Below are 25,351 nucleotides of genomic sequence, written 5' to 3' on the forward strand. Positions count from 1 at the left end.
ACCTTGCGGGCACTGCAGGATTGCAATCCGTTATGTCGTAATGTGTTACCAATGGTTTTCGTGGTGACAGCGGTCCCAGCTGCCTTGAGATCATTGACAAGTTCCCCCCTTGTAGTTGTAGGCTGATTTCTAACCTTCCTCATGATCAAGGATACCCCACGAGGTGAGATTTTGCGTGGAGCCCCAGATCTTTGTCGATTGACAGTCATTTTGTACTTCTTCCATTTTCTTACTATGGCACCAACAGTTGTCTCCTTCTTGCCCAGCGTCTTACTGATGGTTTTGTAGCCCATTCCAGCCTTGTGCAGGTGTATGATCTTGTCCCTGACATCCTTAGACAGCTCCTTGCTCTTGGCCATTTTGTAGAGGTTAGAGTCTGACTGATTCACTGAGTCTGTGGACAGGTGTCTTTCATACAGGTGACCATTGCCGACAGCTGTCTGTCATGCAGGTAACGAGTTGATTTGGAGCATCTACCTGGTCTGTAGGGGCCAGATCTCTTACTGGTTGGTGGGGGATCAAATACTTATTTCCCTCTGCAGAATGCAAATAAATTCATATACTTTCCACAATGTGATTTTCCGGATTTAATTTGTGATGTGCTATCTCTCACTGTTACCAATAACCTACCCTTCAATTATGGGCTGCTCATGTCTTTGTCAGTGGGCAAACTTACAAAATCAGCAAGGGATCAAATACTTATTTCCCCCACTGTATATATTAGTCTAGCAGCTGTATTCTGAATGATTTGCATTTTTTTCTGATATTGGCACTTAATACCAAGAAACAGAATGTTACAGTAATCCAAGTGAGGTAGGACTAACATTTGGACTAGTAGTACAAAGGCTTTGTGGTCGAAGAATGGTCTGACTAAACGTAGGTGTCTCATTTTGAATAGCGTTTTCTTCCATAGCTGATTAATATGGGAAGAGAAGGTGAGTAGAGAATCAAGCAAAACCCCTAATACTCTGGTGTTATGTATGTTGAAGAGTTAATCTCTGCAACAAAGAGGTGTCCTTTCAAATTGATTTATCGGATTTTTATTTGGAAGAAGAAGGAAGCCCGTGCAAGCCCCTAAACACTGGCAAGTGTGAGGCAAATGTGTGCGAGTCACAGCAAACCCGAAACCGAAAGCACACATTGGCGCCTGTTTCCTGCGCTTAAATTTAAGTTTTTCAGATGAAAAAAGAATGTTGAAAGGGGCTTAGCCAGACTTCGGCGGAAGGGGGGTCCAGAGCCCGAGGTGAGGGGGCACATTTTAGCCCCCCCCCCGGCGCCGCCGACCCCCCCGCCATTGCCAACCCCGCTGCCGCTGCCACCACCAACTTTGCTCCCCCCCTGCCGACGACCCTTTCGACCCCCCTCCCGCCGCCAACCCGCTGTCACCTACCTTTGCTGGCAGGGGACTCCAACCCCTGCCAGCCGAGGTCCACTTCTTCCCGCACAAGGCTTCCTTCTGTTTCTGACATCCTGCATGTCAAAGGCAGGCGACAGCGGGAGGGGGGGGGGGGTCGAGAAGTTCGTCGGCAGGGGGGTCCAGGGCCAAATCTATTGGGGCCCAGGCCCCCCTGGCCCCACGTAGCTACGCCACTGGTTGAAAAGCTTATAGTTTAAAGGCACAGAGGAACAGCGCCAATGTGTGCTTCGCTTCTGGGTTTGCCTGGGCATGCGCACGAGAACTGTGCTTACTGCAAAGCTGTTGTGCGCATGCATTCAAGCACGTTTCTCCCCCTTAATTTCCCAATGCTCAACGCTAACAGTGCACGTGTAATTTGCATGCTATTAGTGTTGAGCATTGGGATGTTATTTTGCTGCGCTGTTCTGGCAGTATTTTCAGCGCCGAAGTTTTGAGCATCGGAGCCTTAACCCTGCTTCTCTAAGTGAGACACTAGCTTCACAAAATACCTTGAGCCTCCTTCCATAACCGAGTGAGAAAATTTAAAACGGATACTGGTTATTGTTTGGAAACCTTTACGATGAATTTGCAGAGTAAATTGGTACACTGTTGCTGGTTTATGGACACTGAAAAAGATCATACAAACTGAGCACTAGCAATTGCTCATCTATCTCTGGACTCAAAATACTGCCTTCCACCTCCTTTGGGCTTCCTTGTTTATCTCCCTTAAGATGCATCAAAGGTCAAATTTATTTAATGAATTTACATAAGAAGCAGCGTTCCCAGGGCTATGGCATAACAACACCATGCAGATACTTGTTTAGTGTTGTGTGTAAACTTGGTTATTGGCATTTTCCTTGCCCGGGAACACTCTGTTCTCTTGTTATGTCAAGAATGCAGCCTCTTTCCAGTATTTTCTGAGCCAGATGTAGGTTGCAGGTGCTCCAATGTGCTGTCACACTGAAGGTTTGGAAACTGGGTGGGTGAGCCTCGCACATCACCAAGGTCACATTGTTCCCACACCTGATAACGAGCTGTCATGGGATCATCCAGGGGCCCTTTAACTAAGCAGCGGTGGGGCTAATTCACGGGTAGTGTGCGCCAAATCGGCACACTGTGGGGTGGCGTGGGCACCCTGTAGGGAGTTTTGAAGTTGGCGCACACTGTTTCCCATGCTAGAAAATAGTTTTTGATTTCCTACTGCGGAGGGTGTTCCCGGCAGCAATCGGCAGCGCGGTCACATTGGTGTGTGCTGTCTGATTACCGCATGAGTAGCGTGTGAGCCCTTGCTGCTAGGTCAATGGGTAAGGGCTCAGGCAGTAAATAGCCACTCGCTAGCCATTTACTGCCCTCATTAAAAAAAATGACTTTTTCCCAGCCGCGATAAAAAAAATGGCCCAGCGCACGCCAAAAACATGCACCCACACTTTTAACTGCGGCTTAGGACCTCCCCTGTCTGCCATTCCTCTCCTTTTTAGTGGACTGGTCTGTATAACTAGTAGTTTAAAAATATATATTTTTCTTCTTTGCCTTATCTACCAGCAAAAGCGTGGAATACGCAGCTAATTGATATAAGATTTCAGTCTTCATTTGATATCTTCACAATCAGGCTCATTTTTGAAAGAGAAGGACATCCATCTCTTGACATAAATCGGAACATGGACGTCCATCTCCCAGAGACGTCCAAATCGGTATAATCGAAACCCGATTTCGGACGTCTCCAACTGCAGTCCGTCGCAAGGACGTCCACATTTCAAGGAGGCGTATCAGAGGCATGGTGAAGGCAGGCCTTGGGCGTGCCTAACACTTGGACGTCTTTGAGCCATAATCGATAAAAGCAGGGACGTCCTAAAGTAAAATTTGGACGTTTTCACACGGACGTGTTTTTTTTACGAATAAGGCACAAAAAGGTGCCCGAAATGACCAGATGACCACCGGAGGGAATTGGGGATGACCTCCCGTTACTTCCCCAGTGGTCATTAACCCCCTCCCACCCACAAAAAAATCTTTAAAAATATGTCGTGTCAGCCTCAGTTGTCATACTCAGGTTCATGACAGCGCATGCAAATCCCTGGAGCAGTTTTAGTGGTTACTGCAGTGCACTTCAGACAGGCGGACCCAGGCCCATACCCCCCCCCCCCCACACCTGTTACGTTTGTGGAGGAAACAGTGAACCCTCCAAAACCCACCACAAACCCACTGTACCCACATCTAGGTGCCCCTGTTCACCCGTAAGGGCTATGGTAGTGGTGTACAGTTGGGGGTAGTGGGTTTTGGGGAGGTTTGGGGGGCTCAGCACACACAGTCAGGGAGCTATGTACCGGGGAGCAATTTATGAAGTCCACTGCAGTGCCCCCTAGGGTGCCAGGTTGGTGTCCTGGCATGTCAGGGGGACCAGTGCACTACAAATGCTGGCTCCTCCCATGTCCAAATGGCTTGCATTTGGACGTTTTTGACATGGACGTCTTTGGTTTCGAAAATCGCCAAAAGTCAAAGACGTCGTGTCTATGGACATCCATCTCTAAGGATGTCGAAATCCAAGGATGTCCTTGGTATTTTCGAAACGAAAGATGGATGTCCATCTTTTTTTGAAAATGTGGTTTTCCCCAGCCCCGGATTTGGACGTTTTACAAAGACGTCCAAATCCCAACTTGGACGTTTCTTTTGAAAATGCCACTCAATATCTATTAAAACCAGTGCTTTTTTTGTGCCGGTACGCAACAGTACGGCGTACCGGCACCTTTTTTTTTGCTCCCCCCCGCCCCGTGAGTCCATGTCCCGCACGCAGTGCCAGCCCCCATTTCTGGCCGCTGCTGCTTCTCCTGTTGAGCAGCAGCGGCCGCTACACAAAGAAAAAGATTTAAAAAAAAATTGAAACCTGGCTGAAACGCGGCACCCTGGCACTGTAGACAGCCATTAGGCATTGGCTGTTGCTCCGCAGCCGCTCCTCCTCTTGCCTCTACGTCACTGCGCTCCTCCGGGGTCTTCCTCCAGGGGCAGTGACGTAGAGGCAAGAGGAGGAGCAGTTGCGGGGCAACAGCCAATGCCTAATGGCTGTATACAGTGCAGGGTGCCGCGTTTCAGCCAGGTTTCAATTTTTTTTTAATCTTCTTTTTCTTTGTGTAGCGGCCGCTGCTGCTCAACAACAGGAGAAGCAGCAGCGGCCGGAAATAGGGGCTGGTGCCGCGTGCGTCGCGTCTTCGCGCCGTTCGCGCCAAACTTGGCAGGGAGAGGGAATCCAACAGAGGGAAGGATTGGGGAGAGAGGGAAACCAACAGAGGGAAGGATTGGGGAAAGAGGGAAAACAACAGAGGGAAGGATTTGGGAGAGAGAAAACAACAGAGGGAAGGATTGGGGAGAGAGAGAGAGGGAAAACAACAGAGGGAAGGATTGGGGAAAGAGGGAAAACAACAGAGGGAAGGATTTGGGAGAGAGAAAACAACAGAGGGAAGGATTGGGGAGAGAGAAAGAGGGAAACAACAGAGGGAAGGATTGGGGAGAGAGAGAAAGAGGGAAACCAACAGAGGGAAGGATTGGGGAAAGAGGGAAACCAACAGAGGGAAGGATTTGGGAGAGAGAGAGAGAGAGAGAGGGAAAACAACAGAGGGAAGGATTGGGGAAAGAGGGAAAACAACAGAGGGAAGGATTTGGGAGAGAGAAAACAACAGAGGGAAGAATTGGGGAGAGAGAAAGAGGGAAACCAACAGAGGGAAGGATTGGGGGAGAGAGAGAAAGAGGGAAACCAACAGAGGGAAGGATTGGGGAGAGAGGGAAACCAACAGAGGGAAGGATTGGGGAAAGAGAGAAAGAGGGAAAACAACAGAGGGAAGGATTGGGGAGAGAGAGGGAAAACAGAGTGAAGGATTGGGGAGAGAGAGAAAGAGGGAAAACAACAGAGGGAAGGATTGGGGAGAGAGAGAGGGAAAACAACAGAGGGAAGGATTGGGGAAAGAGAGAGAGGGAAAACAACAGAGGGAAGGATTTGGGAGAGAGAAAACAACAGAGGGAAGGATTGGGGAGAGAGAGAGAGAGGGAAAACAACAGAGGGAAGGATTGGGGAAAGAGGGAAAACAACAGAGGGAAGGATTTGGGAGAGAGAAAACAACAGAGGGAAGGATTGGGGAGAGAGAAAGAGGGAAACCAACAGAGGGAAGGATTGGGGAGAGAGAGAAAGAGGGAAACCAACAGAGGGAAGGATTGGGGAAAGAGGGAAAACAACAGAGGGAAGGATTTGGGAGAGAGAGAGAGAGAGAGAGGGAAAACAACAGAGGGAAGGATTGGGGAAAGAGGGAAAACAACAGAGGGAAGGATTTGGGAGAGAGAAAACAACAGAGGGAAGGATTGGGGAGAGAGAGAAAGAGGGAAACCAACAGAGGGAAGGATTGGGGGAGAGAGAGAAAGAGGGAAACCAACAGAGGGAAGGATTGGGGAGAGAGGGAAACCAACAGAGGGAAGGATTGGGGAAAGAGAGAAAGAGGGAAAACAACAGAGGGAAGGATTGGGGAGAAAGAGGGAAAACAACAGAGTGAAGGATTGGGGAGAGAGAGAAAGAGGGAAAACAACAGAGGGAAGGATTGGGGAGAGAGAGAGGGAAAACAACAGAGGGAAGGATTGGGGAAAGAGAGAGAGGGAAAACAACAGAGGGAAGGATTTGGGAGAGAGAAAACAACAGAGGGAAGGATTGGGGAGAGAGAGAAAGAGGGAAACCAACAGAGGGAAGGATTGGGGGAGAGAGAGAAAGAGGGAAACCAACAGAGGGAAGGATTGGGGAGAGAGGGAAACCAACAGAGGGAAGGATTGGGGAAAGAGAGAAAGAGGGAAAACAACAGAGGGAAGGATTGGGGAGAGAGAGAAAGAGGGAAAACAACAGAGGGAAGGATTGGGGAGAGAGAGAAAGAGGGAAAACAACAGAGGGAAGGATTGGGGAGAGAGAGAGAGGGAAAACAACAGAGGGAAGGATTGGGGAAAGAGGGAAAACAACAGGGAAGGATTGGGGAGAGAGAGGGAAAAACAGATGGAAGGATGGGGAGAGAGAGGGAAAAACAGATGGAAGGATTGGGGAGAGAGGGGAAAACAGATGGAAGGATGGGGATAGAGAGAGAGGGAAAACAGGGAAGGATTGGGGAGAGAGAAAGGGAAAACAACAGAGGGAAGGATTGGGGAGAGAGGGGAAAACAGATGGAAGGATGGAGAGAGAGAGGGAAAAACAGATGGAAGGATTGGGGAGAGAGGGAAAAACAGATGGAAGGATTGGGGAAAGAGAGAGGGAAAACAGATGGAAGGATGGGGAGAGAGAGAGGGAAGATGCTGGATGGAAGAATGCAGAAAGAAATAGGGGAGACACTGGAAGGATGGGGAGAGAAAGCAGAGCTGCTGGATGGAAAAGGGGAATAGAGAAAGACTGGAGAATAAGAGGAGGGGACATGGGGAGAACAAGGGTGAGGAAAAGATGAAAAGCCACAGGTAGATGAAGGACATTAAAGAATGGATAGTAAGAATGAATTAAATCTGGACACAGAGAGAGCCTGAAAAATATTGAAGAAAGCAAAGAAAAAGGAGACAAAAATGACAAATGGCACAGAAGAGTTAAGCGAAAAGAAAAGAAAGCAGAATCACAGAATGGGACCAATATGGAAAGAAAAACAGTCACCAGACAACAAAGGTAGAAAAAAATCATTTTATTTTCATTTTAGTGTTTGTAATTATGTCCAATTTGAGAATTTACATTGGCTGTCTTATTTTGCACTGGGTATACTGGAGCTGTAAGAGCTTACAGAGATTATTTATAATGAAAAAAAATCACGTTATTTTTTTCTCCTATAGTACTATAATATTTTCAATGATGTCTGTTTATATGCGCCATGGCTGGTATAGGGGGTGTGGTTAATGTGGGTGTGGCTATCATAGGGGTGGAGCCATATGTGGTGACCCCGCCCATAATGAGTACCGGCACCTTTTTTTCTACAAAAAAAGCACTGATTAAAACTATGGGGTAAATATGCAGCTGGTGGCAGTGAGTGTTTTGCTGATGGCTGCCAGCATTATTTCTTGACCATGCTGGTCCATGTCCGTGCTTTGGCAATGAGTATCCCGTTTATGTGGTGCCAGTTTAGGGGCCCTTTTACAAAGGTGCCAAGGGCCTATGCACGTGTCGCTTGCATCAGATCAGCATTACTGCCCAGCTAGTTCATGCACCTGGTGGTAAGGCTGAGTTTGGTGTGTGCCAAAAACCCATGTTAGAAAATAGTTTTGTTTTCTACTGCGGGGCGTTCCCAGTGGTAATTAGCAGTTGGCGTGCACTAGATGGTTACTGCATGGGTAACACAAGTCCTTACCGCTAAGTCAATGAGTGGCATTAAGGGCTCAGGCCATAAATAGACACATGCTGGTTTTAATTTTGCTACACATCCATTTCCCGGACCAACCCCCCCCCTTTTTTTTCTAGATGCAGTGGAGAAATGGTCCAGTGCATGTCCAAAACACGCGCCCACACTACCACATGCCACTTTTTGGCGTGCCTTTATAAAAAGGCCCCATAACCGGTTAAGTTGATATTCAGCACTTAACCGGCCATGGGCTGCTGCATGAAGACAGCAGAGGCGTAGCTAGGTGGGACACGAGGGGAGTGACTACTACTATTTACTATTACTACTATTTAGCATTTCTATAGCGCTACAAGGCGTATGCAGCGCTGCACAAACATACCTACACATGCCTACACAGTCCGAGCGTCCGGCCTAGATGAAAACTTGTCTTCGCCACATACACAGCAGCGGCAATATCGGTTGCCTGTACAGTTCAAGACCCTGATGAAGCCCTGTGTTTTCCGCTGAAATGGGTCCCGTTGGTCTTTTTGCACAGCAGATGTTTTCTGTTGATGCTGATAAAAGTTTTTATACTTCAGGCGTTAAAAACTGATGCTGGATTGAATATGGAAGAAATGTTGTTTATTACTGCATTTTTTGTGGATGAGTATTAAATAAATTTGGACGCTTCCTTTGTATCTGACTGGGAGATTCTTCTGCATTGCCGTTGACTTCATTGTATGTATGCACGAACAGCATTGGCATCATATTTATGTTACTGTATTTGCATGTTCTGATGTGCGCCTATTAAGTTGTTTCATTTGTACTGTGCTGACATATCATTTCTATCTATGAGGTATGAATATTCGTCCATGCTGCCTGTTATGGTACTGTATCTTTTGTGTTCTGCTGACATTTATCAGATATCTCTTATATGGGTTTTTTTACAGTGCTGCTAAATGTTTATGGAGGTCTTTTACTAAAGCTTAGCTCCAGTTATCTGCAGCAGGGCCCATTTTATTTCTATGGGCCCTGCTGCAGATAACTCGACCTAAGCTTTAGTAAAAGGCCCCCTATAATTTTGATACTGTTTCATAGTCCTATTACTAGGATTCAATTTACCATCTCCAAGTTTACCTCATCGATTTAATTTATGCTTATATTTGGTCATTTTACTTTGTTACTGTATTGTGTGCTCTTAGCATTTAGCACGTGCTAATTCCATTAGCACACCAGGGCCGCTGAGAGGGGGGGCAAAATTCCCCGGGCCACCAAGGACGGCCCGGCGCCGGAGTCTCTCGCCCTCTCCTCCCAGGCCGCTGGCGCCGCAGTCCCATCTCCACCTGCCTACCCTCAGCTCCCTTCTGTCTGTCGTCTGACCCCCCCTGCATTTTAAAAAAAAATCTCCAAAGCAGCAGCGCAGCACCTTCTCTGCGAAAACGGCAGATCACTTCAGGCGGGCCTTCCCTCACTGTGTCCTGCCCTCCTCTGATGTAACTTCCTATTTCCGCGAGGGCGGGACACAGTGAGGGAAAGCCCGCCTGAGGCGATCTGCCGCTTTCGCACAGAAGGCGCTGCGCCTGCTGTTTAGAGATTCTTTTTTTTAATTTAAATGAAGGGGGTCGGATGGCAGGCAGAAGGGAGCAGAGGGTAGGTAGGTGGAGACTGGGAACTGCGGCACCGGTGGAGCAGGAGTGGGAGGTGACAGAAGTAGTGATTGAGGGGTGGGGGCGATCTTGGGGGGGGGGGCCCGGCTTAGTTTCTTGGTGGCCCTGTAGCACACTCAAAGCGTTAGTAGAGCCCCATAGTTAGGAGAATAAATCCTTTGCATATCAGATCCTGCTTGTCTTAAATTGAACTATTTTACAATTCAAGCTTTAAAAAATCATTTTGGAAAACTTTTTAATGTTCATTTTATTGACACAAAAATAGCTTGCAGAATACTGCCAACTGGGTGTTTCAGTGCAGTGCTGTGTACTTCCACTTTCAATTGATGATATTTATCTGATTGTTCCAGTGGGTCAAACGTTAAATCACACCACGGAGGTGACCAATGTATCTTTGAATTTATTTATTTAAACATTTACAGCCTGCCTATTAACCAGGCGGGTTACAAAACATAAATACATATTCATTAGTAACAGTCACATACATACACACATGTAATCATCAAATATAATTAAAAGGCACAGTTACATCATCTACATAAATCAAAACATTTCAACATCTAAGTCCCAACAGGTATATAGTAAGCATAAAATATAATCAATGAGGTAACCTTGCAGATAGGCACATTAAATGCTAGTAATAGCAATGGTATGATACAGTATCAGAAATTTGCATGTTAAAACAGTGCAGTAGAACATTCACATAACAGAAATATGATAAATATCAGTGGAATGCAAATGATAACCATAATAGGCAGCATGGACGAACATCATACAACATAGATATGAACCTCACTCATGATGCCAGGGGGGGACACCGGTGCCGGAAAGAATATTTGAAGCGGGGGAGTCGGAGAAACTAAACAAATTCTCTGTAACCTTGGAGGATGTAATGGGTCAGTTCAGCAAGCTGAAGAGTAGTAAATCACCGGGACCTGATGGTATTCATCCCAGAGTATTAATAGAACTAAAAAATGAACTTGCGGAGCTACTGTTAGAAATATGCAATCTGTCCCTAAAATCGAGTGTAGTACCGGAAGACTGGAGGGTAGCCAATGTTACTCCGATTTTTAAGAAGGGTTCCAGAGGAGATCCGGGAAATTATAGACCGGTGAGTCTGACGTCGGTGCCGGGCAAGATGGTGGAGGCTATTATTAAGAATAAAATTGCAGAGCATATACAAAAACATGGACTGATGAGACAAAGTCAGCACGGATTTAGTGAAGGGAAGTCTTGCCTCACCAATCTAATGCATTTTTTTGAGGGGGTAAGCAAACATGTGGACAATGGGGAGCCGGTTGATATTGTATATCTGGATTTTCAGAAGGCGTTTGACAAAGTGCCGCACGAAAGACTCCTGAAGAAATTGCAGAGTCATGGAATCGGAGGTAGGGTATTATTATGGATTAAGAACTGGTTGAAAGATAGGAAGCAGAGAGTAGGATTGCGTGGCCAGTATTCTCAGTGGAGGAGGGTAGTTAGTGGGGTCCCGCAGGGGTCTGTGCTGGGTCCGTTGCTTTTTAATGTATTTATAAATGACCTAGAGATGGGAATAACTAGTGAGGTAATTAAATTCGCCGATGACACAAAATTATTCAGGGTCGTCAAGTCGCAGGAGGAATGTGAACGATTACAGGAGGACCTTGCGAGACTGGGAGAATGGGCGTGCAAGTGGCAGATGAAGTTCAATGTTGACAAGTGCAAAGTGATGCATGTGGGTAAGAGGAACCCGAATTATAGCTACGTCTTGCAAGGTTCCGCGTTAGGAGTTACGGATCAAGAAAGGGATCTGGGTGTCGTCGTCGATGATACGCTGAAACCTTCTGCTCAGTGTGCTGCTGCGGCTAGGAAAGCGAATAGAATGTTGGGTGTTATTAGGAAGGGTATGGAGTCCAGGTGTGCGGATGTTATAATGCCGTTGTATCGCTCCATGGTGCGACCGCACCTGGAGTATTGTGTTCAGTACTGGTCTCCGTATCTCAAAAAAGATATAGTAGAATTGGAAAAGGTACAGCGAAGGGCGACGAAAATGATAGTGGGGATGGGACGACTTTCCTACGAAGAGAGGCTGAGAAGGCTAGGGCTTTTCAGCTTGGAGAAGAGACGGCTGAGGGGAGATATGATAGAAGTGTATAAAATAATGAGTGGAATGGATCGGGTGGATGTGAAGCGACTGTTCACGCTATCCAAAAATACTAGGACTAGAGGGCATGAGTTGAAGCTACAGTGTGGTAAATTTAAAACGAATCGGAGAAAATTTTTCTTCACCCAACGTGTAATTAGACTCTGGAATTCGTTGCCGGAGAACGTGGTACGGGCGGTTAGCTTGACGGAGTTTAAAAAGAGGTTAGATAGATTCCTAAAGGACAAGTCCATAGACTGCTATTAAATGGACTTGGAAAAATTCCGCATTTTTAGGTATAACTTGTCTGGAATGTTTTTACGTTTGGGGAGCGTGCCAGGTGCCCTTGACCTGGATTGGCCACTGTCGGTGACAGGATGCTGGGCTAGATGGACCTTTGGTCTTTCCCAGTATGGCACTACTTATGTACTTATGTACTTATGTACAATGCAAATGAAACACCTTAATAGGAAACATAACATTCGAATAACATAGAAGTGATATTCATAATATCAGTACAGTACAATGAAACATCTTAATGTGACATGTGGACAGTCATGATGGGTAGGAGAAAGGTATAAAATTTCCATCAGATGAAATAATTGGATTTGAGTTACATCAGTTCCACTTCCTATTACCAACACAATTGTTCTGAAATATCCTTAACTGCAAAAGTTAAGTATTTATTTATTTTTTAAAGGGATCCTTTTACTAAAGCTTAGCGTGTGCTAACGGACATTAGTACATGCTAAATGCTGCAAGTCCTATTTTATTCCTATGGACCGCATGGTACTCAGGGTCTTAGATGGACAGAAAACCTCTTTATTCCAAGTGCTAACAGTACATAAGGATTTATGGATTTTGGATTTCCTGCCCATTGCAGAGTTCAGTAAAGTTTGGTCGTGTGTAAAACTACAAATAATTGGTGCGGAGAGTATTTTTTTGGAAATGAGAGTGAAACCTCCTGAGCAAGCCTGGTTTAACATCCTACAGCCTTCCTGATTTTTATCTGGCCCCGGCCTGCGCCCAAGCTTAAGTGAGAAAGGCTGAACTGTGTGAGCAGAGTGAATTGTGGGAGGAAGGGGTATTATTATTATTATTTTTTTTTTTGTGGTCCAGTTCGGTCAGAATTAAGCTGATCTGTGAGACCTGGGTTACATATGTAAGTCTTAGTGCTGACTTCAGTGGAAACTATTATAAAGAATAAAATTATGGAACACGAAGGCAAACATGATTTAATGGGACAGAGTCAGCATGGGTTCAGCCAAGGGGAGTCTTCTTTGGAGGTGTGAATAAACATTTGGATAAAGGCAAGACGGTTGATGTAGTGTATCTAGATTTTCTGAAAGCTTTTGACAAAGTTCCTGATGAGAAACTCCTGAGATAATTAATTAAAAAGTCATGGGATAGGTGACAATATCCTTCTGTGGATTAGGAATTGGTTATTGGGCAGAAAAATAGAGGAATGCTACAGGGAACGATGGTATTTAACATATTTATAAATGACCTGGAAATTGGAACGATGAGTGAGGTGATTGCATTTGCAGATGACACAAAACTATTCAAAATTGTCAAAACTCATGCAAAATTGCAGGAAGACCTCAGGAAATTGGAAGACTGGGCATCCAAGTGGCAGATGAAATTTAATGTGGACAAATGCAAAGTGATGCACATTGGGAAGTTATCTGATGCTAGGGTCTACCTTAGGAGTCAGCACTCTTGAAAAAGATTTAAGTGTCATTATAGACAATACACTGAAATCTTCTGCCCAGTGTGCAGTGGTAGCCAAAAAAGCAAACAGGATGCTAGGAATTGTTAGGACAGGGATGCAAAATAAGGCCAATAATATTATAATGCCTCTGTATCGCTCCATGTTGCAACCTCACCTTGAGTATTGTGTTCAATTCTGGGCACTGTATCTCAAAAGAGGTTAGGACTCTTCAGCTTGGAAAAGAGAAGGCTGAGGGGGGATATGATTGAGGTCTATAAAATCCTGAGTGGAGTAGGATAGGTAAAAATTAACTGATTTTTCACTCTTTCAAAATGTACAAAGAACAGGGGACACTCAATGAAATTACATGGAAATACTTTTAAAACAAATAGGAGGAAATATTTTTTCACTCAAAGAATAGTTAAGCTCTGGAACTCGCTGCTGGAGGATGTGGTAACAGCGATCAGTGTATCTGGGTTTAAAAAAGGTTTGGATGAGTTCCTGGAGCAAAAGCCATAGTCTGTTATTGAGATGGACATGGGGGAAGCCACTGCTTGCCCTGGAATTGGTAGCATGGAATGTTGCTTCTAATTGGGTTTCTGCCAGGTACTTGTGACCTGGATTGGCCACTGTTGGAAGCAGGATACTGGGCTAGATGGACCATTGGTCTGACCCAGTATGGCTATTCTTATGTTCTTATGAAATTACGCCTCTTTACATCTTTGTTAAAAATGGAATATGTTTCTTTGTACTTTGTCATGAAAATATTATATACAGTCATATCTGATGTTGGACAATTATGTGCATTGTTTTATAAGGTTCAGAATTACTACAAAGAGCCCTTCATTGGGTGTTTCAATTTCTGAGGAAGAACAGGGTTAAAGGAAGTTTCACTTAATCTTTGTACAGTTACACCTTTTGTTTTTTTTTTTAATGGCCCAGCACTTCCATTCTGCTTCTTTGAGCTTCCATTTCAATTGGAGACAATCTCTCTGTGACTGCTGCACCATTAAACTTCATTTGTAACCACCTAGGGATTCTCCTCCTCCTGTTTGTACAGTCCTATCCCAATTCAGCTCAGCCATTGGGGCCACAAACTGCAGCTCCCTTTGAGACTTGACTAATGTGAATCCTGGTTTTGGCTATGAGGTGGTGCTGTTAGCAATGTCTCAGACACTCCTCTCCAGGGGCTTTGAATGCTGTCCTACAGTTCCCTCAGCCCCAACCAGCCCAGGGAGCAGAAGACCTGACCTGAGACCTGAAGACATTCATCCCCAAGATTTTGTAATGCTGTCCTACAGTTCCCTCAGCCCCAACCAGCCCAGGGAGCAGAAGACCTGACCTGAGACCTGAAGACATTCATCCCCAAGATTTTGTAATGCTGTCCTACAGTTTCCTCAGCCCCAACCAGCCCAGGGAGCAGAAGACCTGACCTGAGAACTGAAGCCACTCCTCCTCAGGGGCTTTGAATGCTACCTCGCAGTATCCCCATTCCTAGCCAACTCAAGGAGCGGAAGAGCTGACCTAAGAACTGAACCCTGGACCTTCACTTGAACTTGTCACTGAGCTACCAAGCCAGCCTTATATACTGTCATTGATATACTACCAAATAGAAACCTTGCGTATGAAACTCGATGCTCAAAAAGCAATGCCTTGCAAGATGGGCAATCAAAAGTTGCCTTCTCAATGCTCAGAGAACAGAGAAAAGTCACCTCCTCCAAAACATAAAGATTGCAAAGACTCCTGAGGCAGGCCGGTTGGCCGAAACATGGCCATGTCGAGTCTTTTGAGCTACACAATAAATTTGGACTTTTAAAACATCATCTAAAAACCATGTTCTTGTGTTATCTTCATTTCATTTTCAGCAGAATTGCATGCATAAAACTCCAGTGCAATTGTGCCACTTCTTTCTGACCTTGTCAGTGAATTTAAGACTCTGAATGTAGCCTTGGTCTCCTAAGGGTGATCTTGGCCCAGCTAGTTGAGCAGCCAAGATCACCAGTCACACCCTTATCATGTACTACTGTGTCTGTCTGCTCCCCACCCCTCTTGTCTCCACTCTGGCCCACCCCTGCAACTGGCAACAGGAACATCACAGCTGAACCCCTGGTCTTCTCAGGAAGGCCAAAGGGGTGGGTCATGATAGCGCACTGTTTACTGAATAGGCTGTTTGTGCCCACTTGCTGATCATGCCTTGCTCATGCCCACTCTCTGCCCCAGGCACACCCCCTTTTCTGGCATGTAAATATGTGTACCATGTGCCATGAGGTGCCTTTAGCATATTTTCTTCTCTTTGGCCACTTATACACTATAATTACACACCTACATAGCTCCTAGATTTTATAGAACTGCTTCTTACATCTACGGCCGATCTCTGTCTGTGTGTATACCCTTCAAAATGTGCTAGTACGGACTGAGATTTAAGAAGCAGTCTATACTATTTCAGACTCTCATCATGTGTCCATTGAAAACTATTGTAAACAGTGGTGGATGTATTTTGACAGTCTATGAATGATTGGTCTGTTTTGATTTGTTAAGCTTATTTTGGCCAGCTCTTCTTCCACTTGATCAACGAGATTTTCTTCTGAGAATGTTTTTTTTCTAAATAAAAATGGTGCAGCCTTTCTTTTCTCCCTCCCATGAGTTGTATCTGATCCCAGAATCTTGCATGAGTCAGTTTGTGACAGCTGAATGGAAACTTATGAAAGTGTTATTAGTTTTTTGAGGTCATGAACTCTATCATTTCTTTTTTTTTTTGCCTCTATCCATCAATCAGCAGGGATTATGACATGTCGGAAAATATGACAAACCCTGGGTGAGGTCAAAAACTGGCAAACGGCAGGATACTGTAGCACGCTTTATTTTCTTCTGTGGACAAATGAGGGAGTTCTTCCCTGAATTCAAGCATCAGCAGACAATGAGCAAGAGGTACACTGTGGGGCCTCTCCCAATTTGTCAATATGCGAAGAATGATTTGATTTGATTTAAATACTTAATATACCACTTGATACAGTGAAGTTTTAAAGCAGTTCACAGAGGTCTCCTCCAGTTTGTCCTCCCCTTGTCCTGAGATGTCTGATAGAGTGGAAGCAAAACAAACCAACAGGTTGACTAACAGACAATGAGGGGCATAAACGAACGGGGTGCCCAAGTTTTCCCGAGGGCGTCCCTGCAGGACGACCCCGTGAAGGAGCGGGGAAACACTGCTATTATCGAAACAAGATGGGCGTCCATCTTTTGTTTCGATAATACAGTCGGGGATGTCCAAATCTCAACATTTATGTCGACCTTAGAGATGGTCGACCAGAATGTTGAGATGGTCGACCTTAGAGATGGTTGTCCCCGGTTTTCGGCGATAATGGAAGCCAAGGACACCCATCTCAGAAACGACCAAATCCAAGGCATTTTGGTTGTGGGAGGAGCCAGCATTTGTAGTGCACTGGTCCCTCTCACATGCCAGGACACCAACAGGGCACCCTAGGGGTCACTGCAGTTGATTTCAGAAATTGCTCTCAGGTGCATAGCTCCCTTACCTTTGGTGCTGAGCCCCCCAAAACCCACTCCCCACAACTGTACACCACTACCATAGCCCTAAGAGGTGAAGGGGGCACCTACATTTGGGTACAGTGGGTTTTGAAGGGCTCACATTTACCAGCACAAGTGTAACAGGTGGGGGGGATGGGCCTGAGTCCGTCTGCCTGAAGTGCACTGCACCCACTAAAACTGCTCCAGGGACCTACATACTGCTGTCATAGAGCTGGGTATGACATTTGAGGCTGGCATAGAAGCTGGAAAAAATGTTTTTAAAGGTTTTTTTTTAGGGTGGGAGGGGGTTAGTGACCACTGGGGGAGTAAGGGGAGGTCATCCCCGATTCTATCTAGTGGTCATCTGGTCAGTTTGGGCACCTTTTTGAGGCTTAGTCGTAAGAAAAAATGGACCAAGTAAAGTCACCCAAGTGCTCGTCATGGACGCCCTTCTTTTTTCCATTATCAGTCGAGGATGCCCTTGTGTTAGGCATGCCCCAGTCCTGCCTTCGCTATGCCTCCGACACACCCCCATGAACTTTGGTCGTCCCCGCGATGGACTGCAGTTGAGGGCGCCCAAAATTGGCTTTCGGTTATACCGATTTGGGCGACCCTGAGAGAAGGACGCTTATCTTCTGATTTGTGTTGGAAGATGGGCGCCCTTCTCTTCCAAAAATGCCTCTGAATGCCAGCTGAGGAGATGGTGCTGGAAACATTTTATTTAATAACTTGTATAAGGAACCCGACATGGTCCGTGTTTCGACGTAATAAAACGCCTGCTTCAGGGGTCACATCCTATTCTACAAAAGACATATAAATGTGTCATACTTATATATAAAAAAAACAAAAAAAACAAACAGCACCACGGGCCTTTAAAAATGGAACACAGTTCTTTAATGAATGAGCCTTGACAAAAAGACCCGACACGGGCCATGTTTCGGTGACTAGCACCTGCGTCAGGGGTCCCCACGTCTCATTTGGATACAGAAAGTGAAAGTGCCCTGGTGCTTTGTAGCTTTTACTATATGAGACGTGGGGACCCCTGACGCAGGTGCTAGTCACCGAAACACGGCCCGTGTCGGGTCTTTTTGTCAAGGCTCATTCATTAAAGAATTGTGTTCCATTTTTAAAGGCCTGTGGTGCTGTTTTTTTTGTTTGGACTTTAGTTTGTACTTCGTTCCCTCTCTTTTGTTATACTTATATATCAAACATTGTGTAAGTAAAACAATGAAGAATAAAAATATATGTATATATATAAATATTAAAATGAACATGTATAATTTAGGTTAAAAATATGTATGTTTCTAATAAAGATAAATATAATATCATAAGGATATATATATAGCACATGAATTTTTCTTATGTTTAAAACGCAGACATATAGTTAAAAAGTAGAATATCACCAAACCAAATGTATATAGAACATCAAATGCATAGATGGGATACTGTTATCTACATGTCAATTAATTAAAACAAGGACAGAGAAATTGGATGTATTTAAAAAAAATAGAAGGGAAACAAAATGTAAAAACTGTAGTTTCACATATTTAAAAGTACATTTAGTGACTTACCATAACGTATACTAACTAAGAGCATTGCCAACAAGCCTGCACGTCTGTATGGACAAAAGGGATAAGCTAAGAATTGTAAAAGGAAGTGTAAAACAATGTCATCAGGAATATCATTGATGGCACTTACCGATAAAGTGGAAGCAAAACCATCAGCAGAGAACATCCAGGAAGAGCAGATTGTCGAAGACGCTCTGTGACTGGAGCAAATTTTAAAAGGGGGAAATGGGACTTGATTGCCCGATACTTGGCTCACTTCTGATATTGTGATGTCATAAGAGAAAGGGGAAAGAGGAAATGGAACTTGATATACCACCTTTCTGAGGTTTTTGCAACTACATTCAAAGCGGTTTACATATATTCAGGTACTTATTTTGTACCATCTGAGGTTAGAAATATTTCACATTATCCCCCAAATTCAATATATAATGCCTTAATTTTTGCATGGAAATTGAAGCGTATTCTACAATAATGTGTATAACTTCATTGGCTAATCAGCGCTGTAAATTGGATGTTAACAAGCAATTATCAGCACTAATTGGCATTTATTAAGAGTTACGCTTACAACTCGCTAAGTGTATTTTGTAACTTAATTGAAAAGGGGCATGATTATGTACGTGGAATGGGCAGGTTATGGGCGTTTCAAAAATATATGCGCATCATTATAGAATACACCCACTCTGCACCTAATTTAGGCATCAGGATTTATGCCAAGTAAAACATGGTCTAAATGGATACAATCAAATTTGGTCACGTGAGAGGTGGTCAGTGTATTCTATATACTGCGCGGAAATTTAAGCCGATTCTATAAAATTTAGGTATACTTTAGAGAATACAACTTAGCGTATTTGTTTACTGTGCAGATTTTTCAGGCACCATATATAGAATCTAGCCCTATATGGGTTTTTAAAGAGCTTTAAAGACTTTTTTATTCTTTTTTTTAAAAATTTTTTATTTATAACCATTTAAATTTTTACAAGCGATAAAACAGAAATACAGAGAAAGTAATATGTAGGAATTATTTCAGTCAGGTAATTCTATTCTCTTCCTTAGACCACTAAATAGGGAGAGTGAAACAAGATAAGGAGATCTATTAAACAGTAAACAGAAAAAAAATGTGGTATTAACCTGATTGTTTTATCACTTGTAAAAATTTAAATGGTTATAAATAAAAAATTTAAAAAAAAAAGAAATAATACATCTGATTACATTCTTTCTGTTTTAAAAACCAGGAGTTATTTAACAATACGTATACTTAAATCTCTAATTCCAATCCCACTGATTAAAGTAATCCCAGTTTTCACAGGCTTCACTCCTTTTAAAGTAATAATTTGAGGAAATATTTCTGAGGAAAACTTTAGGAGTCATACCCGGAACTCTGGGAAAAACAATAATCTCGATATTAATCCGCAAAGCTCTGAAAACACACCTCTTTAACAAAGCTTACAAAAGTCACCCTCAATGATACAAATCATCCCCCAATCCACCCAAACACACCTAAAACACTTCTCACACAACCTACCCAACATCCACCCATCTAAATCCTCTTCTACCTCAGCTTATGACCAACTGTATTTAAATCATGTCTTGACTCTATCATAACCTTACTCTGTAAGCCACATTGAGCCTGCAAAAAGGTGGGATAATGTAGGGTACAAATGCGATAAATAAATAAATAATCATCTATAATAATATTCATTTTATTATTCAAAATTTCTGGTCTATTATCATAACCACTTCTTGCTCATGTAGAATCATTTGTTATATCAATTTTTTACTCTCAAAGGGTTCAGTTGAGTTGTCCATGTAACTCTCTCATAAATTTATATCTTAAACAAAATTATTTACTGCCACCTTTAGGTCCCGAAGCGCCTTCCAGATGGTATTCAATGTAACCTCCACGGGAGCCAAAAACTCATAGGTGTTTAGGAGTGGTTCCACCGATTTGGGTTCTGCTGTAAACGTCCTCCGTTTCAGCATATACCTCTAACTCACTTCTCTACTCCTTTGGACATGGTGGTTGAATAAAAATATATGTATATATATAAATATATATTTATTGAATATATATTTATTGAATAATTCGGGAGCGATGGAATTAAGTCTTTTTTATTCTAACATTATCTTTTATAATTTATGGAATTGATTATACCTTCTCTATGCTCTGTGATTATGTTATACCTATGTTATTGAATGTGCCCTTGTTGTACTGTATAATCATGTCTCTGATGTAACCTGCTTTGAACTTGGTGGCTAAGCAGGATATAAATGCTGTTATTAAATTACATTTCCCATCATTTTGGATGCCACAGGCTTGATTAAAAGGAATTTTCAAGCACACATTGATTAGGCTGCCTATACATATGACATCTTATGAACTCCAGAAAGAATCTCTCTTTGCAGGATGCAAGTTGAATAGCAGCATATTTGAGAGACTATGATCATATTCCATATATGATGGCGTAGGAGTGAGGTTCATTACTGCTATGGTATGTGCAAAACTAATCCATTTGCAGACTCTGTCCATGCACCACCCAGACCGTGTGTGCAAAAATTCCTGTTATAAAATTCCATCCAGTGTAAAACGTTGACAGGAAGGTGTGTACTTTGTGAACATAATCTGGCTGGAACATGCATTGCGTTCACAAATACGCACATAGATTATAAAATATCTTGATTTACACACATACTTGTGAACTTTACATGGGAATATTTATACCTGCTCTTGAGCAGAAGTAAATGTCCAAACCTGCATTCAAGGTGCAAATTCTGCAACTTACACTAGTATTTTATAAAGACAGATGGGCAACTATCCACCTTATAATTGAAAGAGAAAAACGCCTAGATTTCGACCCAAATCGGGAGATAGACGTTTATCTCACAAAAACGAATAAATCGGTATAATGGAAAGCCGATTTTGGACGTTTTCAACTGCACTCCATTGCGGAAGCGTACAAAGTTGACAGGGGCGTGTCGGAGGCGTGGCAAAGGTGGAACTGGGGCGTGGTTATCGGCCGAGGAGAGATGGGCGCCTTTCGCCGATAGTGGAAAAAAAGTATGCGTTTGTAGCTAGAATTTAGGGCACTTTTCCTGGACCCTGTTTTTTCACGAATAAGGCTCCAAAAAGTGCCCTAAATGACCAGATTACCCCCAGAGGGAATCGGGGATGACCTCCCCTGACTCCCCCAGTGGTCACTAACCCCCTCCCACCACAAAAAATGATGTTTCACAACTTTTTATTTTCACCCTCAAATGTCATACCCACCTCCCTGGCAGCAGTATGCAGGTCCCTGGAGCAGTTGTTAGGGGGTGCAGTGGACTTCAGGCAGGTGGACCCAGGCCCATCCCCCCCTACCTGTTACAATTGTGCTGCTTAATGCTTAGTCGTCCAACCCCCCCAAACCCACTGTACCCACATGTAGGTGCCCCCCTTCACCCCTTAGGGCTATAGTAATGGTGTAAACCTGTGGGCAGTGGGTTTTGAGGGGGATTTGGGGGGCTCAACACACAAGGGAAGGGTGCTATGCACCTGGGAGCTCTTTTACCTTTTTTTTTGTTTTTGTAAAAGTGCCCCCTAGGGTGCCCGGTTGGTGTCCTGGCATGTGAGGGGGACCAGTGCACTACGAATCCTGGCCCCTCCCACGAACAAATGCCTTGGATCTATTCGTTTTTGAGCTGGGCGCTTTCATTTTCCATTATCACTGAAAAACAAAAATGCCCAGCTCACAAATTGTTGAATAAAACATGGACGTCTATTTTTTTCGAAAATACGGTTCGGTCCGCCCCTTCACGGACCCGTTCTCGGAGATAAACGCCCATGGAGATAGACGTTTTCGTTCAATTATGCCCCTCTATGTGTCTTTATAAAACATCGCCTAAGTAGGTGCACGCTTGATCTCTTAATCTAGGCACTCCCTTATAAAATTGCCCACTATGGGCAGTGGCGTAGCCATGGGAGGGCCTGGGTGGGCCAGGGCCCACCCGAAATCAGTGCTCCATAGGAATGGCTGGTGGTGAAGCAGTGTCACTGTGCCGCTGCTGCCCCACCCCTCACACATGCACAGAGGCTGGCCATGTCGGTGGCTCTGGCACACTACCACCAGCTGCGCAGGGAGGAGGTCTTCAGCTGGCAGGGCTTGTGGATCCCCACCAGCTCAGGTATTTCTTTTGGTTTGATTGGGGGGGAAGGGAGAAGAGAACCAGAGGGGGCCAAAGAGAGTAGGAAGAGCACGTGAGGAAGTGGGGGGCCGATGAGGGCGGGGAGAGCACCGGAGGCGGGTTGAGGAGGGCGGGGAAGAGATGAGTTTTCAGGCCCACCCTCTGTGCGCTCAGGCCCACCCTAAATTTGCCATCTGGCTATGCTCCTGTCTATGGACCAGATTCATTAATGGCACTCACAAAGTTAGGCGCTGTTAAGATCTGTGCTAAATGCCAGTTCTGTAAAGGTCACTTAGCGCTAAGCAAAGTTTATAGAATAGCGCTTATCATGGATTCTCATGCCCAACTTTGGGTGCAAGGAGTTACACCTGCTGAAACCTGTTTTAAATGCTGGCGCACAACTAATGGAAAATACGCAAACCAGGACTCCAGCCACCAAAAATATAAATACTCAGTGTCACAGCTCATACACGTATCAACTTATACATCTAGTATGTAAATAGTGTACCCTCAGATATATTCCACTATTGATGCAGACAGTAATGCTGCTATAAAGTGGTATAGCACTTCTTTCATCGGGTTACTCTAAATGTTTTTTTTGGGAGGGTTTTTTCATTTCGTTTACATCCCATCACCACAGTGCTATAATAATCTAACCAACTTGCAAAATGTATATATATTTGGTGAAAAGCTTTGCACTTATCTTAAAATCGCCTCGCTCAAAAAATATATATCTAGTCTTTTGATGTCCAACACATGCCTTCCCCTGAAACTGCCCGACTCCGCGGGTTGCAGATTCTTTCTTTAGCGATGAGGGTTAAGGCTAAGGGCTCTCTTCACCTTAGTCACATGGAAGTACTGCGAGTGTGCAACTAATGGCAGTTGGGTGCATAAATAACCCTATTCTATAACACTGTGCCTAAATTTTGGGAGTGCCCTTGACCCTCCCATGCCTCTCCCCTGGCCATGCCCCCATTTCAGTTGTGCATGAGACGACTTAGGCATGTAGTATTATAGAATATGAGGAGAAAAAGACTTCAGCGACTGCTCACAGCTGAGAATATAGACAAGGCAAAGAGCCTTACGTCAGGCACATCACCAATCTAAAAAAGTCCTCTTTAATCAAAACACAGTTCTAAGTGTATGTTCTTAGCTACCACATTTTCCACTCCTGTATGTTGCGGAAGAAGTGGTTAGTGCAGCAAGTTGTAGACCTGGCGAACTGGGTTCGATTTCCACTGCTGCCTGATGGTCAGCAGTGGGATGAGATCCTGGGAAACCAGGTTCAGTTCCTTCTGCGGCTCCGTGTGACCCTGGGCAAGTCACTTAACCCTCCGTTGTCCCAGGTACAACAGTAGTACAATGACTTAGACTGTGAGTCCACTAGGGACGGAGCCAGGACCTGTAAAATGAAAACTGTAAACCGCTTAGGTCTAAACTGTACATAAATACTTGAACGAATGAAAAGTGGTCTTGTGGAATGGACAGCTCCATAGAGAAAGAAACGAGCTTCCAAGTGGAAAGGTAAGTGTTTAATAGCGTATGCCAGAACACTTTATAAAATTTGAAAGATAAATAGCAATTGATTACAAGAAAAAAAATATTGTGTTTTGATTAAAGAGCAGTTTTTTTTAAGACTGGTGTTGTGCCTGACATTAGGATCTTTGGCTTGTCTTTATTCTCAGCCATGAGCAGTTGCTGAAGTCTTTTTCTCCTCCTATCAATTTTGAGTGCAACCTGTTGCTTTACTCACTATTTGGGCTTCACTTGTGTATTGTAGTGAGGCTATTGGCCTATTGGTTTTGATATAAAATAGTGAATAAGCCTTAATTAGTACCAATGAATGTCAAATACTTGTTAATTTTTATTTTATTGCATTTGTATCCCACATTATCCCACCTTTTTGCAGGCTCAATGTGGCTTACAATACATCATGGGTACTGGAAATAGAAGTGAATATACATTAGGTTTACAGCGGGTTTGTGTTACATGGTGGTGAATTACATGATGGTATTAAAGCAAAAGATATTATAAAACAGTACTAAAAGTTCCAAAGATTATACAATTACACATGTTGATCTTTGTGATATATCTCGTCAAAGAGATAGGTTTTTAGTAATTTGCGGAAATTGGTCAGTTCATTAACTAATTAGTTTAGGCCTGGGTCTGGGATCTGCACCCAAATTTGGGTGGCCTTTATAGAATGAGTCTTCATTTGCAAGTGCCCAGAGATTTTTCCCTTTATTTTTTTTTCTCTTTATATGCTTTACAAGAGCATTACAAAAGCACAAATTATACAGCTTCTATGACCTCCAAATCACAAAGCATGTAAACATTACAGGCTTCTCAAGTAGGTCAGATACTACTACTAGGCCATTCTATCTAATCTTCTAGTTATATGTATATATATAATTTATTTAATTATTTATTGGGATTTATTAACTGCCTTTATGGAGCGATTCACCCATTGCAGTGTACATCAGATACAGTTTAACATAAAACTTACAATTTTGTTAACAGCATTACAATAATAAAATGACCAAATATAGACATACATACAATAAATGGTATGAGAAATATACACATTGAACAGCACTGCAGAACAATCATGTAACAGAAATGTGATCAATGTCAGTACAATACAAACAATACCATAATAGCATGGAAGAACATTCAAATAACAGATATAATACGATGTTGGCATAATATGAATGAAACACCTAATAAGCTCGCATTACAACATTCAAATAACATAGATACAACGCTAATGCTTTTCCTACAATACAGCTTACTATGTAGCTGAGGGGCCAAGTGCAGATATATAGATGGGGACAAGATGAGTGGTACAGAGTGAGTTGGGATAAATAGATGGGTGGCTAAACTCAAGTCAAGTTCTATG

At 43.6% G+C, this 25,351-nt stretch overlaps 1 long non-coding RNA gene across 1 annotated transcript; it reads left to right on the forward strand.

The window, feature by feature from the left end:
* The first annotated feature begins 1,092 nt into the window (after positions 1-1,092).
* On the forward strand, positions 1,093-24,413 carry LOC115482342. The gene is made up of 3 exons (XR_003944079.1): positions 1,093-1,170; positions 23,530-23,537; positions 24,403-24,413. It is a non-coding gene; the product is annotated as an uncharacterized LOC115482342 (long non-coding RNA).
* The last annotated feature ends 938 nt before the right edge of the window (positions 24,414-25,351 follow it).

This window comes from Microcaecilia unicolor, chromosome 13 (assembly GCF_901765095.1).
Source record: "Microcaecilia unicolor chromosome 13, aMicUni1.1, whole genome shotgun sequence".
NCBI classification, from domain to species: Eukaryota; Metazoa; Chordata; class Amphibia; order Gymnophiona; family Siphonopidae; genus Microcaecilia; species Microcaecilia unicolor.